Below are 17,348 nucleotides of genomic sequence, written 5' to 3'. Positions count from 1 at the left end.
TCCATATATAATAACTGAACATAAAACTGATTCTTCCTATTTTTGCCAGATTGATCTTGAATAGAATATTCCTTTTCTGATGAGATTGGATAAAAATGTTCATTTTTCCCTTTGATCTCATTTCTTAACTTCTAAATAACAAATATAATTAAAACTCATAAAATAATAATAGAATTTACATAGCATATTAAGCTTAGCTGAGTGCTTTATATATGTATCTCATTGATTTTCACAACAACCTTAAGAGAGAAATCCTTTTGTTATTCCCATTCAGAAAATGATGAAACTGAGGCTGAAGGAGGTTAAGTTATTTATATAAAGTTATACACTTAATAATTGTCTAAAGTAAAATTTGAACTAAAGTCTTCCTGACTTCAGGTTCAGTACTCTATCCACTAAGCCATAAAGCTGCCTCTTATAAGAATAAATTTATGAAAAACATTAATGAAGCTAATAGAAAATATCCTAACTTCACTAAACATACAAAGCACTTCAGAAACATTGAAGCATTTACATAAGTAGGTTGTTAGCATAATTATTGTTTTCATACTTGTCTCGTTGCCATTAAAAAAAATGCCTTAACCCTCAATCGACTCCATCCTTTTGACCCTTGTTTTCAATAGGAACCCTGAGAGGAATTCCATTTGGGGGGAAGCAAGGAAGAAGAGCTTTCAGATTCAACCCACACCTGAATTGAAAATGAAGTTATTTTATACTACATACAAATATAAGCAGCTCTCTAAATGCATATCAAATAAGTAAATACGTTTCTTAGTATAATATAAGGGTGGGAGAAAAGTCCCTCCCAGCTATTCCTTCTGATCAATTTTATTTTTAGTTTCCAATCCATTCTTCTGAGCTAGAAAACCTCAGGATTGTTGTTGTTTTCTTGTTCTTTTTCTTGTGGTTGCTATTGTTGTTGTTCTTCTTCTTCCTTCTTCCTCTTCTTCCTCCTCCTCTTCTTTCTCCTTCCTATCTCTCTCCCTTACTCTTAATCCCCCAGGAAGCTTGCAGTAACTTTGACAATGTATCATCCTATTCCTTGACTCATCTATTTGCTTTTTGGGGCCCCAGTTTCTCATCTAGTAAGGAAGTTGATTAGGAGTTACATGCATGATTCTGTTCCCCAAGATATTGGAATGATCCATCCTATATATCTCGGGAGTCAGTTCTGAGTATATGAAAAGATGGACCTGGGGATGATGCTATGTCCTGCAGGTGGCGCCTAAGAGCTACATAACTAATCCTTCACTACTGAATTTCATCTTCCCCACTGGAAGACCAAGCACTTTGAGCACTCTAATTATATATTCCTTTTCAGGGTTATTCAATATATGTTAGTATATAATTAGCAATGCCTATCTGGGACTCTTTTATTTTACTAAAACAAAAAGAAATTTAAAATATATTTAAGCTTATCTTAATATATAAATATATAATTATATAAATATGTATAAATTGTATTTATGTAAATAATAAAATTATACAAAAATATAAAACCCAAGTTCAAATCCTATATCATACATTTACTAATGCTAATTAAGTCACTGTACCTCAGTTTCCTAATTTGTAAACTGAACATATAATAACACCTACTTCACAAGAGTCGTTGTGGCAATCAAATGTGTCAAAATATGTAGTGTCTTGTAAAGCTTACAATACTTTGTTAATGCTACCCAATTTACTTTGTATATTTGAATACATAAATCTAATGCCCTTATCTAGGTGTGGAACTCCATTCATTCCTGGGGAAAATACTTATAACTGTCACAACTCCGAACAAAATAATATTTAAGAGAACTTAATCTTCCTCACCATTCAATATTTTTTTCAACATTCACCTACTCCATCTAGAAGATTCTTCCTTCTCCAAATAAGCCTTCATATTGCTTCCTTCTTGTCCTGGAGTTCATAATAGAATGCTTCACTCAAACCACTTTCTATCCCCAATCCTTATGACTTTTTATCCAGTTTTCCATTCCTCATATTCCGCTTTGTCCTGCCCCTTCTCAAAATTGGCTACTTAACCCACAATAGTTGTGAAATAATATGTTAGTAGTTCTATCTGCATTTTTATTTTATCAGAATTGTCCTTGATTTAAAATCAAAGGAATCTCTAATGGAAGAATTTTAGATTTTGTGATTTAACCCCTATATTTTATCTCAACTTACAATATAAATGTGGACCTATGGTGATCACATTCTCTATAAGGAGTAGTGAGGCACATCCCTGTATTTCTAGTAATGACAGAACAGAATGAATAGGTTGAAATGGTAAAGAGAAGGGTCTAGGCTCTAGGTGATCACCAAAATATACTTCAAGAAATGCTGGTTGATTTAAATTGAATGATCTTCAACTTCTCTTCCTAATTTAAAATTCTGTGATTCCATTAAATTAGACTACAAGCAATGTCATAAATGGAGTCTGCATAAGAAGTTTAAACAAAGGTCTGTTATGGTTCAGCACTCTAATTTTTCATGAGTTCCTTCCTAGGTCTTAATGTCAATATATCAATCAAATAAGCATATTGTTGTTGAGTCACATTTGACTCTCCACAACCCCTTCTGGGGTTTTCTTGGCAAAGGTACTGAAATAGTTTGTCATTTCCTTCTCCATCTCATTTTACAAATGAGGAACTGAGGCAAAGAGAGTTAAATGACTTGTCACATGATTCTTATATATTGAAGGCCAGACTTCAACTCACAGAGAGGAATCTTCCTTACTCCAGTCTAGCACTTCACCCATCTGTACCATCTAGCTGCTCAAACAAGCAAATATTAAGTATTTATATTGTTATCAAAGTAATCTTTGAGATCCCACATAGTTCTAAATATTATTAATTCTAGAAGGTAGAATTCTGAAGTCAGAGCTAGTACACAGTAGCAGGTATCCAGGAAGGAATATTAGTAGAAGTGGTGACATAGATTAAAGGGGAATACCAATTTTGGGTTCTAGTTTTACCTCATCTGATTCTATTTTGATCACCAAGAATAACAATAAACAACAAGTACACTTAAAGGACATTGTCATTCTTCATAACTACCAACCCAAATTCTATAACAGTGGTTAAATTAAAAAAAAATCAAACCTATAGCTAGTATAATGTTAACAGAATTGGTCATTTTAGCACATAAAGCCATATTAATTTCAAGCTTCAGTAAAAACACAGAATCAAATCAATATTTATCAAATGGAAAAATGGAGAAGCTAGAAAACAAGCTATTAGTTTTTAGGTTCAAAAAAGTTACTACAAGCAACACAATATAGTTATTAGGGAAAAAAAGGAGATCAAAATTAGGCTGTGTTTTCAGACTATGATTAATAATCCTAATTAGGTAATTTTGGTTTTGTTACTTCTTTGTTTCATTTAGTGTATTAACACTGCCAAAAAATAAAATTGGGTTATACAATTTTCTTGACAGTTACTATATGACCTTAGACAATAACACTTCTTAAAAAACTATAGCTTTTTATTTTTCAAAATACATGCAAAGGTAATTTTTTTTAACATTCACCCTTGCCAAACCTTGTGCTCCAAATTTTTCTCCCTCCCCCACCAGACAGCAAGTAGTCCAATATAGGTTAAATATTGGACAAATTACTCTCTCTGAACCTCAGTTTTCTCATCTATAGAGTCAGTGGGACAGAATATATTAATTCCAAGTTCTCTTAGCAGTTTTAATATGCTATGATTTTGTGTAAGAAGTCATTTATAATTTTTCAAGTTTCCTATTATTCAGAATGATTTGTAAAAATAAAAAATAGCGATATTAGGATGTTTTAGAAAGAAAATAAAAACCCCCAAACATGATTCCCCTTCCAAAATATGAATAGTTTCAGAATCAATTGCAATATGTTCCACCTTCACTTGCAAATATCAATGGGACTTATTGCCAGTGGCTAGATTCCAAACATACCTTCAAAATTCCTTCTGACGACTAAAATAAAAATTCTTCAGAGACCACATGTTACTGCAACACCAAGCCTCTAATCAAGGCTAGCTTTATGCCTCAGCAGAGTGGGCAGCCACTTGCATGATATGGTTTGAAGGAAGCCAGAAAAGCTCCTGGCCAAAAATATTTCACCCTGAAAGCTTGAAATTTCAATATTAGTGACTCATTTCTTTATTCTAAGCAGTCACCTTGGATAAATCACTTTCCCCTTCTGAGCCAAGTGAAGGGGCTGGATTAGATGATATGTATGGGCTCTTGGATCTATTAGAATTTGTATTTCTCTTTAGGGTCCCCCTTTAAAATTTTAATTTCCCCTCCTTGGAAAAATATAGATTAATTTTCTAACCCTGTGGCAGCAATTATCTTTATTTGATCCCTTTTCTGCAGGGCAAAAAGGGGACAGGTGGGAGAGAAGAGGGGAAGGTTAGAGGATAGAAATGGTGCTTTAAAAAAGTAGAAAGAAAAAGAAAAGAGGTTACAAGAAAAATTAGAAACAGTATTCACTTATTACTCCTAACAGACCCATTTTTTTAAGCAGTAAGAATATTAATCACTCTTTCAATGGTGCAGAATCATCAGGACCCAGGGAAATAGATAGGGTTTAAGGGAAAGGATAGAAGAAAAGATGGGAGGGGAAATGGGTTTGGAGAACAAAAAACGGGAGGAAAAATATAGAAATAGAGATAAAGGCAGAAGAGATCAGAAGACACCTACTACATTGTCCAGAAAGATGTACTATATTATAGCATCAAAAACAAGGCAAAGGAGGTATTCAGAAAAACAGTCTTGGCTTCTTTCACAATATTCTCTCAGGCTAGCCCTGTGCCTAATAGTTAACAGACACTGTGCTAGCTTTTACTTGCTCTGTTCTCCCAACACACATTTTAGGATGCCAAGTCAAGTTTTATTTTTAAATACTCTATTTAGTGAATAGCCTATTCCCCCATTTCTAGCATCAGACGGAGTACATACAAAGGCAGTGGCCATCTGTACACTAAAGAAGTGTTGGTCTAGGCCTGCAGGTCCAATGTTTAATCCTCATTGAAATTCTTGCTCCTTTCCACCCTGCTTTCTTTCAGGTTTAGCTTAATTACTCCCAGGCCTTGAGTTTATTTGAACTGAATTAGGACAAGTTCTTATTGCTTCCTTTAGCCCTCACACCAAGATCTTTTCTAGAACAAGTTAACTACTTAGTTCAATGCAGCACCTGCATTCAGATCCTGCTTTTCTAAGAGAACTGTGTTTGTTACCTTCACATTTTATAACTTTCCTATTGGATGCTTTTTATAGCTGCTTGATGGCTCATGTAGTTAAAATAAATTTGTACTCTCTCATTTTCTTTACCACATTTCTACTGAGGGAAATGATCTTTAGATCTGACAACCCCAACCACAAATAACTACTTTGAGCCATGTTGGTGCAAGCCACTGCCAGCACAATATACGACTGCTTTGTAGTTTGTACAGACTGGCTCTTGGCTGAATTTCTACTCTGTTAACATGTGTACACATACATACATGCACATGTATGCCCAGTAGTTTGAGCTCTCAGTTATCCAGGGATTGTATGCTGAAAGGATAATTGAAGCAATGTACTCACATTTTAAGATATAATTTTATTACTATTTTATTTATAATTTATAAAATTTATAAAACAAAAATCCTGACCTCTACTAGAGACAGAGTACTTGAGAAAGACAGTTTCAGAGTTGGAAAGACTTATGTCCCATTTATGACACATATTGCTTGTGTGACATGGGCAAAATGCTTTACCTTTCACTGGTACAGTAAATAGATTGTTGGACCTTGAATCAGGAAGACCTCCTGAGTTCAAATTCGACTTCAGTCGTATTCTTGTCTTGACAAGTCACTTAACCTCTGCCTCCTTAAACTTCATGTGTTAAATGGAAATAACAATAGCATCTGCCTTTCAGGGTTATTTTTTTGCAGTTAGTACAATAGTTTCTCATCCAGCAGCAGATCAGTCCAACAGCTGAGATGCCTTATTTTGCAAGCAAGGGAGTAACTTGTCCACAGGCTATGCCAGTGGAAGTGAAGCTGGCAAGGCAAAGGCTTTGGAGCAATTGCTTCAAGTTTGAACCTGCTCTCTAAAGAAGGAGAGGTCTACTGAAAAGATAATGAGTGATTGAGTCCATGTCAAATCCTATCTTGCCAGAACACAATTAATCTGAAGGAGGTTCATTCACTACCAAGAAATTGATCAACTATTCAGCATTTCTCAAAAATATCTACAATTTTGATGAATTATCAGTTTTCTGAGTCAATAATAGGAGTTATACGTTAGTATATCAAGTATCAGTCTATCAATGAGTACTTCAAAACATTTTTTGTAGAGTAAATAATTGTCCTGAATCCGATGCACATTATACAGTTAAGTGCCTTTCTACTCACTTTTAGAGTAGTCCCACACATGAGACAAATATATATGTTTCCCTAACACTATAAAGAACTGGGAACTTTGAAAAAGGACTACCCCTCTTTAGAAGACAGGTTTTTTTTTCTTTATTAAAGCTTTTTATTTTTCAAAACATCTGCGGGGACAATTATTCAACATTAGCTTTTGCAAAACCTTTTGTTCCAATTTCCCCCTGCCCCTTCCCTAGATGAAAAGTAGTCCAATATATGTTAAACATGGTAGAAATATATGAACAATATATGCATACATATTTATACAATTATCTTGCCATACAAGAAAAATCAAATCAAACCAGAAAAAAGATAAGAAGCAAATAAAATGAAAGCAAAAAATAATAAAAAGAGTGAAAATGCTATGTTGTGAACCAAATTCAGTTCCCACAGCCTTCTCTCTGGGTATAGATGGCTCTCTTCATCACTAAACAATTGGAACTAGTCTGAATCATCTCACTATTGAAAAGAGCCACGTCCATTAGAACTGATTGTCTATAATATTGTTGTTGCCATATATAACAATCTCCTGTTCTGCTCACTTCACTTAGCATCAGTTCATGTAAGTCTCTCCAAGCCTCTCTGAAATCATCCTACTGATCATGTCTTACATAATAATAATATTCCATAACATTCATATACCACAAGTTATTCAGCCATTCTCCAACTGATGGGCCTCCATTTATTTTCTAGTTTCTCACCACTACAAAAAGGGCTGCCACAAACATTTTTGCACATGTGGGTCTTTTTCCATCCTTTAAGATCTCTTCGGGATATAAGCCCAGTAGTAACACTGCTGGATCAAAGGGTCAAAGGACAGTTTGATAACTTTTTGAGCATAGTTCCAAATTGCTCTCCAGAATGGTTGGATCCATTCACAGTTACACCAACAATGTATTAATGTCCCAGTTTTCCCACCTCCCCTCCAACATTCATTATTGTCTTTTCCTATCATCTTAGCCAATCTGACAGACGTGTAGTGGTATTGGGTTGTCTTAATTTGCATTTCTCTGATCAAAAGTGATTTGGAGCATCTTTTCATATGACTAGGAATAATTTCAATTTCTTCATATGAAAATTGGCTGTTCATGTAATGTCATATTCTGTAATGTCCTGGTTAGCTTTCTGGAGGTATTAGGACCAGCCTTTGTTTCAGCAGAATAATCACCACAAGAATAGTCAGGGATAAAATCCAAACTCTTTATTGTCTCTTTCACAGTCTTGTCTCCTTCACCTGGGGACCAGTTAGCTTTCTGGACACCCTCCAGAATGGGTCTTGGTTTCAGTGAGGGAATTGCAGGAGGCAGGAGAGCCACCAGGAGGCTAGTCAAATCTTCTCTGTCTCTGGCTGAGTTTGTCCCCAGTTTATATACTCTATTACAATTACATCATTATAGTATCCTGAGTATAAACCAATAATTATATAAGTAGGAAACCATTATTTGTTGTAAGATTAAATCAATCATACTGAACTAGAGAACTCACATGCTAAACTAGATAACCATTGTCTTGTAAATTTCATTGAGTTAATACCTTATTGTAGGATTAAATCAATCTTACTGAGCCTTAAGTATAATTTATCCAGAGTTTCTGTCCTTTACAATATCCTTCAACCATTTATCAATTGGAGAATGGCTGGAATTCTTATAAATTTGAGTCAATTCTCTATATATTTTGGAAATGAGGCCTTTATCAGAACCTTTGAATATAATATTTTTCAAATTTATTTCTTCCCTTCTAATCTTGTCTGCATTAGTTTTGTTTGTACAAAACAAATTTAACCTAATATAATCAAAATTATTTATTTTGTGATCAATAATGATCTCTAGTTCTAGAAGACAAATTTCTTTCTCAAATGTATCCCAATCAGAAAATGAGCCTAGAATTAGATTTCTTACTGGGAGAGTGCATCTTTATCCTCCTTAGCCAGCTATAGACTAATTACCCACCCACCCACCCACACACACACAATACAAAATAAATGCAAGTTAGTTTGGGAAATGGAAAACACTAGCAACTGGAGGTACAGATAGGTGTCAGGAAATAATGTAATACCTGGACTGAGTCTTAAAGAAAATAAGATGAGATTTGAATCCAGGTCTCCTTCAGTCTAAATTCATGGCTATTTCTATTAATACTTTCATCAATGCTCCAACAAGAAAAATAAGTATGCTTTTTAAATACATTTTCCCATTGATTTGGGAGCAAAAAAGTTAAAACTAACATACTTGGAATTATTAGCATTGTGTAAAATGTGATTAAAGAGCCAACAAACATAATTTTCAAGAGTGCTGGAGTACATAGTAAAAATCTTGGTCTTTTTCAAACAGCAAAAATAGATAGTCATTCTGAAGGACTTAAAATAAGGCCTAATAAAACTGTACACTCCTCCAAACAATATACTTTCTCATATGCATAATATACAAATATAATTATGAATAATTACTACAAGTACACACTTCCTTATACTACAAGGAATTTCTCTTTCTATAATAGAGACAAAGCTAATCCACTGCTTTGTATGAAAATTATTTGTGTCTGGTCCCAGTTTGCTGTACAGCCTACACATTCTGGCACAGTTTTCATGGGCAAGCAAAGAAAGAAATAGTTTTCTTGAAAATTTCAGTACTCTCCAGATAATAAAATTTATATTCCTATTCTCTTCTAAATCCCCCTTCTATTCCTGTAATATTGTTAGCACATCTTCCCAAATATACTTAGAGAATGACAAATTTAATCCAAACTCCTACAGAAAGGATTAAAGGAAATATTTTCCCACAAACAAGCATATAACTCAAGTGTACTTTATTTAAACAAATTTTGTCTTAGTAGGCATCATAATCATAGTCACTATGTGAGAATGCTGGCTTGGGAAGAACTGGAGATTAAAAAGAAAAGGAGAACTTGAGAGTAGAGGCGTAACACAGAAAAAAATGTACCTAAAGAGATAAGGTGTGCACAGAAGTACAGAATCTGTAAACAGCTTATGTATTAGACATGCTGTAGAAAAATGATACCTATTCGTGTACACTGTCACATTTTTTTGTCTATATATCAACCTGAAGGTCTAATCACTGAAAAGAGGGATGTCCCTTGAGAGAGACACAGTCAGGGTTATTATACTCTAACTAATTTAGGGATTACAACCTAAAACTGAATCTACTTGAAATTATGCAATAATTCTAAAGAAGAAGTCATGTGTCTCATTTTGCTGTTGCTAATCTAATCCACAGTTGTTAAAAAAGAAAAAGAAATACAGAATTATTCAGGCAGAAATGGCAATGGGAAAGACTATTGAATTTGCAATCAAGAGAACCAAATTGAAGACTCATGTCTGATAACCAACTAGCAATGCAGTAGATCAAAGGTAGTTCCCTCGTCTGTATAATGGTCATAATACTACCTCACAAAGTAGCTTTAAATCCTTTATAAAGCATAAAGAGCTGCATAATGTAATCGAGTATCATTTTTAATGTTTCTCCATTGAAAAAAATCAGAATATCCTTTCTACACTTTGTCTCTCTATTATCTCAATTGAAGACCTTGCCTCATATTACATAAAAAGTGGGATGGAGCCAAAATAACAGAGTAAAGGCAGGGATTCATCTGAGTTCTCTTTCAACCCCCTCCAAATACCTTTAAATAATGACTAAACAAATTAGTGTCAGTATACACAAAAAGACAAAGTGAAATAATTTTCCAGACAAAGACAACTTAGAAGGTCATCAGGAAAGGTCTGTTGCACCAGAATAAGAAAGCAGCAGTATAGTCCTGGTGCAGACCTTGCCAGAAAACCTCAGTTCCAGCAAACCAGAAGCAGGTCTTGGGCCTCTGAATCAACAGGAATACTGGCAGTTTCCAGACACCAAATACAACTTGGAAAGCCTGCAGGTCTCACTAGGCTGATAGGGCCTTGGGAAACCAGCTAACCAGGAGTAGGCCTTAGAAAGCACTGAATCGGCTTTACTAGCACTGAGGATGGACTGTTTAGTTTCCCACACTCAGATGTAGAACACAGTCCTGAGTCACAGTTCCAGGGACGAGAGAAAGCACTAGCACACTAGAATTTAAATCAGTGAATCAGGGACTCTCCTCACAGTTCCAGGACAGAGAGGAGCTCTTGTGGTCATTGACATACCAGAACATAGATCAGAAAAGTTATAAATTCATTTTTCCTTGAATCACATCACCTTAAAAGAAATGAAAATTTACCACTTCCTAGAAGAATTTCTGAAAACAGCTGTACAAAACTCCTGAACCTCAGGATATTGCACCTTCTGTCCTGGAAATAGAGCCCTACTTTAACAAAAAGTTAAAGTTGTATAATAGGCTAAGAAAATGAGGAGGCAACAAAAACCATTTCTAACCATATAAAATTAATGTGGTGATAAGGAAGATCAAAACACCCTCTCAAGAAGATAATAAAAGTCAAAACTCCTACATCCAAAGTCTCCAAGAAAAATAAGAATTGGGGGGGCAGCTAGGTGGCACAATGAATAGAGCACCAGCCCTGAAGTCAAGAGGGCCTGAGTTCAAATCCTGTCTCAGATACTTAACACTTCCTACCTATGTGACTCTGGGCAAGTCACTTAACCCCAATTGCCTCAGGAAAAAAAAAGAAAGAAAGAAAAATAATAATTAGGCTAAGGCCATGGAAGAGCTTAAAGGGGGTTGTGAAAATCACTTCACAATCAAGGAAGGGGGAGGGAGGAAAATTAGAAAAAGAATTGAGAGTGGTACAAAAGGAAATACAAAAAGCCAATAGGAAGAATGTCGTAACAAGCAAAATTGGCTAAATAAGTAAAGGGGTACAAAGACTCACTGAGGAAAATAATTTGTTTAAAATTATAATTTGAACCTAATGACTTCATGAGAAATGGAAATACAGTAAAGCAAACCCCCCCAAAAAAATCAAAAAGTAGAAAACAATGTGAAATATCTCACTGGAAAACCAACTGATCTGGAAAATAGATCCAGGAGAAATAATTTTAAATTTACTGGTCTATTTGAAAATCATGATCAATAAAAGAGTCTGGTCATCATTTTTCAAGAAATTATCAAGGGGCAGATAGGTGGCAAAGTGGATAGAAAACCAGCCCTAAAGTCAGGAGAACCTGAGTTCAACTCTGACACTTCATAGAGTGTTAGACTTAACTCTTAGACACTTAACAGACATTTAACACTTCCTAGCTGTGTGTGATGGAAGAGCAGAGTTGAATGGAAAATTTGATTTTAAAATACAGGACTCAGGAGAAGCATAAGAAGGTAATCAGGAAAGTGGTATCAAAAGGGACTTAATAAGCTTTATGTTGAAATCTTACTCTGCAGGAAATAGGAGGGGAATGGAATATGGGAAGGAGGTAGGTGTTATAAAAGAGGACATATTGGGAGATAGAGTGGTCAATAGCAAAACACTTTTGAGGATGGACAGAGTAAAAAGAGAGAGAGAGTAGCATAAGAAGAGGGAAATACAATTAGCAATAATAATTGTAAAAAAGAATTTTGAAGCAAGTTTCCTCTGATAAGGCCTTAACACAGAACTGAGTCAAATTTATAACAAAAAAATAAGAACCATGCTCCAGTTGGTAAGTGATCAGAAGATATGATCTATTCCCAAAGGGCTATAAATTCATACATATTCTTTGACCTAAAAATACTTTTTTTTTTAAATAAAAGGTAGAAAAATAATTGTACCAACTCTCTTCTTAAAGCAAAAAATTAAAAATTGAGGGAATCCCTATCAATTGGGGAATGGCTGAATAAACTGTGGTATGCAATTGTCAAGGAATATGTTTATCCTATTGGAAATGATGAGTAGGATGCCCTCAGAAGAAAAAAGAAAGAAAGAAAAACCTGGAAAGTCCTCTGTGAACTGAAGCAAAATAAAATGTAGTATATACAAAGTAATAACAATGTTCTGGGATGACTAGTTTGTGAATGACTTTGCTATTCTCAGCAGTACAGTGATCCATAACTACTCTGAAGTACTTATGATGAACAATCCTATGCCTACCACGAGAAGAAATGGATTGTATATGAATACAGATTGAAGCATACATACTCTCTCTGTCTCTGTCTGTGTATGTCTGTCTCCCTCTCTCACCCTCTCTCCTTTCCCTCCCTTACACACTCAGTCTCTTCCTCTCCTTCTGCCTCTTTGCTCCCCTCTCTCTCTTTAACTTTGTTTTTCTTGAGGTTTATTTTTTAATTAGGGTGGGAGATTTATGTTTTCTTTCACAACATGACTTTTATGGAAATGCTTTGAGTAACTTCACATGGGGTTTCTTAATGGGGAGGAGCATGATAGAGATAAGGGAGAGAATCTGGAACTCAAAAGTTTTAAAAACAAATGTAAAAATTTGAAATGTAACTGGAGAAAATATTAAATTAATAAAGTAAAAAATAAGAGCCATTCTCCAATTAATAAATGGTCAAAAGATATGAACAATTTTCAGATGAACTAATCAAGCTATTTATGGCCATATTAAAAATGATCTAACTTATTGTTAACTGGAGAAATGCAAATTAAGACAATAATGAGATACTACTTCATATCTATTAGATTGATTTATTGGGCCAGAGAGAAAAAATGACAAATGTGAGAGGGAATGTGGAGAGAATGAGATGTTAATGTACTATGGGTGGAATTGTGAACTGATTCAGCCATTTTGTCTAGCAGTTTGGAATAATGCCCAAAGGGCTATAATATGCATATCCTTTGACCTAACAATACCAATAACACACATGTACGTCAAAAGAGTTTTTTTAAAAAAGGAAAAGGACCTAGGTATACAAAAATTATTACTCGCAGTTTTTTGTTTTTTTTTTTTCTCAAGGCAGAGTTGGAACTTGAAAAGATGTCCATCAATTGGGGAATGGCTGAATAAATTGCAGTATGTGATTATGATGGAAAATAATTGTTCTAAGAAATGATGAGAAAGATGCTCCCAGAAAAATGTGGAAAGTCCTCCATGAACTCATATAAAGGGAAATGTACTTATACAAAGTAATAGCAATGTCATAGGATGATCAGTTATGAATGACTGCTAATCTCAGCAGTACAGTGATCCAAGACTTCTCTGAAGGACTTAAGATGAAAAATGCTATCCATACATACCCAGAGAAAGAACTGATTGTTTCTGAATACATATTGTAGCATACTTTATTAAATTTTATTCCTCATAAGGGTTTTTACTGGGAGCAAGGGGAATATTTATGTTTTCTTTCATAACATGACTTTATTTTTATAATAGCCTTTTCTTTTTCAAAATACCTGCAAAGATAGTTTTCAACATTCACCCTTACCAAACCTTGTGTTACAAATTTTTCTCTCTCCCTCCCTAACCCTTCCTTAGACAGCAAATAATCCAATGTAGTGCAAGTCTTCTAAACATATTTCCAATTTTATCATTATGCACAATAAAAATCAGATCAAAAAGGAAAAAAAAAGTGAAAGAAAAAAAACAAGCAAACAAATAGCAATAAAAAGGTGAAAACACTATGTTGTGATCCACATTCAGTCCCTATAGTCCTCTCTATAGATGCAGATGGCTCTCTCCATTGCAAGTCTATTGAGATTGTTCTGAGCCAAGTCTATCACAATTGATCATCACATAATCTTGTTGCTGTGTACCATGTTCTATTGGTTCTACTCACTTCACTTCGTATTAGTTCGTGAAAGCCCCTCCAGGCATTTCTGAAATCACTGCTGATTATTTCTTATGGAACAATAATATTTCATTACATTCCCATATCATAACTTATTCAGTCATTTCCCAACTGATGAGCATCCACTCAGTTTCCAGTTCCTTGTCACTACAAAACATTCTTTTCCCTCTTTTATGATCTCTTTGGGATGCAGATCCAGTAGAGATATTGCTGGATTAAGAGGGTATGCACAATTTGATAGTCCCTTGGGCATAGTTCCAAATAACTCTCCAGAATGGTTGGATCCATTTACAACTTCACCAGGAATGTATGAATGCCCCAGCACAACATGACTTTGCTTAACTTCACACATAACCTTCTGAGTGTGTGGGAGCATGGAGGGAGGAAGAAAGAGAATTTGGAGCTCAAAGTTTAAAAAAAAATCCCAAATGTTTAAAATATATATTTTACATGTAACTGGGGAAAATAAAATATCATTTAAAGAAAGAAAATACCAATTAACAAGTTCATATTATCCCCTTCAAACAATCAGTCAAACAACTGAAATGTGTCAAGCACCATGTATCAGGCATTGTACTGATCACTGAGGCGCTAAAGAAAAGTCAAAAAAGTCCCTAGAGACAACATATAAATAACTAAAAGTAAGATATATACAGAATATGGAATATAATCTCAAGGGGGAAATCAGCAGCAGATCTTATGAATAAGACTGAATTGAATCAGAATCTAGAAGCAAAACAGGAAAACTATAAGGTAGACATGAGGAGGGAGAGGATCTCTGGCATTTCATTCAAAACATTTTGTCCAGATATAGTATTTCTGTTTCAAATCAAAGTCATCTTTTTGAGATACAATCTAGTCAGTTCTTATTATCCTTCTTTCATCCGTGGTCTCATAATAAATACTGACACATTCTTCAGCAGCTCTACAAGCCTCATGCACATAAATTTCAAAATCAACATCACCATAGGCACTTTCTAGTAAGAAGCAACTTTGGAAGACCAGTCTGTTGGGGTCAATGAGAATACCTAGATTTGGGAACTGGATTGTCATTTGTGAGAAAGAAGACCAGTATAGCTTTATCACAGAGCACACAGAGAGGAGTGAAACATAGGAAGACTGGAAAGGTAGGAAGGGACCAGGGCGGAAAAAGTTGCTTTATAAAGTACTTTATATTTGATCCAAAAGAAATACAACTTATTGAATAAGAGGGATGACATGATCATACATATGTTTTAGAAAAATCATTTTGGCAGTTGGGTTGAGGATGAACTGGTGAAAGGAGAGATCTAAGTATGGTTTACAATTGGAAGGCTATTCTAATAAGTTTAGCTAAAAAGTAAGTGAGACCTGGATGCTAGATCTGTCTAAATAAATGAGAGCTTGTAAAGGCACAAATAAGACTTGGAATGGATTGGGCACATGGGATGAGTGAGAATAAGGAGTCAACAATGACAATGAGTTTAGGATCCTTCATGACTGAAAGAAAGCTAGTTTCCTTGATAATTATAGGAATGTTTAGTAAAGGATTGGGTGTGAAGAGGGAGGGGAGAAGAGAATGTCTTCTGCAGCTGGTTCATTCTAGCTTACTAGCAGATTGTTAAATTTTCAGCATAAGCATCTATAACACATAAATCAGAAAATTTGCTGCAAAATGCAGTCAATTTTACTACAAATCAAATCATTTTAATTTTCTAAACTTGAGAAAGTGATAGAGAAAATGAAAATTAAAACCAAATTAAACTCATAGGAGCTAATGAATATATTAAGTATACTTGGTCAAGTACTTGTACTTGGACAAGGTCAAGGATAAAACACATAATTGACATGCATGAAGATATAATATTCACGAAGAAGCAACAAAGCAGACTGAGAAGTAGCCAAACATTCATGAAGAGAAAAGTGGCACAGAAACCCAAAAAAGAGAAAGTAAACAGAAAAACAGTGTTGAATATTGCAAAGGTCAAGAAGACTGATAATTGAAAAAAAGGATCATTAGATTTGACAATTGCCCCATGCTGCAGCACTTTTGCCCATGACCTTGCATTAATCCTCCATAGGAAGCAAGGTAAACTCTAGCATTATTTATAATCCCTTAACATTGACTGGATACTTACAGGGTATGTGGACGATCTATTGTTATCTCTTAGGCTCCTCAGATGATGGACCTATATCCTTTTCAGGTCACAGAGACAGCTGGTAGCACAGGAGATGGAGCATTGAGCCTTGAGTCAGAAAATCCTGAGTTCAAATATGGCTTTAGACATGTATTAGCTGTACCTAAGTAAGTCACTGGGTAAGTCACTTACCCCTGTTTATGCCAGTTCTTCAAATGTAAAATGAAGATAATAATAGCATCTACCTTGCAGGGTGGTTGTTGTAAAGATCAAATGAGATAATATTTACAAAAATCATTTGGCACAATGTCTGGCACATAATAATTCCTATATAAATGCCTATTCTTTTCTTTTTTCCATTCCTTCATATATTCCTCTGATGATATCCTTTATGATGCTTTTTTACTTCAACTTTCCACTTGCAATATATTAAACTTATCCACTATGACCTCTGTACTACTTTTTGGGTGACTCTAGTTTATGATGAGAGATTTAGGTCTTAAGATCAATTAAAAAAGATAGATAACATGAAATTATTGAATCTATTTTATCTGTAAAATCCAAATATAAAACTTCCTTAATATATTTCTAAGACTTTTTGGAGTTTTTTGCTCATTTATATAAGGCCAGCAGGACTCAATTAAAATGGCAACCATCATCATAATTGCATGGTCTAGAATAACATGTTACAGTTGTAAAGAACTATAGCTCTTCAGTCTGGAATGAAAGAAGCTCAAAGAAAATCCGTCTTGTAAGTGTTAAAATTTGCATTATTATTATATATATTTGTATCAGAGTAGACAGGGTATTCGAGTCTCAGCTGGATTTTCTGTGCTTATGTTTATGCAAATGTATATAATAATACATTTTCACATGCAATTTTATACTTGTAAGAAGTTAATTATAACAAACACAATTTCTGTACTTCTCTTCTAAGTGCAATTAATATTTCCTCTTGAACTGGAAATGATAGATTATTAATTAGCTGCTCTGCATTCTGCTACTTGTTATGATACCTTCAATGATTTTAACATAATTTAGACAGGCTTAAATGTCACAATTTGTGCTCATAAGCATGAAACTCACTAAGTGTTCTTTAATTAGTATATTCTTGACCTTGTCTTGTTATCCTTTTGGAACAAGACTACATCCGCTTAGCATGAGACACTGTCAAAAATCTGTT

The 17,348-nt window shown here is 34.6% G+C and overlaps 1 protein-coding gene across 1 annotated transcript in view; it reads right to left on the bottom strand.

Moving 5' to 3' along the window:
- Positions 1 to 17,348, bottom strand: part of GPC5 (glypican 5) — a 2,065,974-nt gene that overhangs the window by 1,758,387 nt on the left and 290,239 nt on the right. The gene's annotated exons all lie outside the window — the stretch shown is intronic.

This window comes from Sarcophilus harrisii, chromosome 3 (genome assembly GCF_902635505.1).
Source record: "Sarcophilus harrisii chromosome 3, mSarHar1.11, whole genome shotgun sequence".
NCBI classification, from domain to species: domain Eukaryota; kingdom Metazoa; phylum Chordata; class Mammalia; order Dasyuromorphia; family Dasyuridae; genus Sarcophilus; species Sarcophilus harrisii.
The sequence above is the reverse complement of the archived record's forward strand: the minus strand, read 5'-3'. Positions and strand labels throughout refer to the sequence as shown.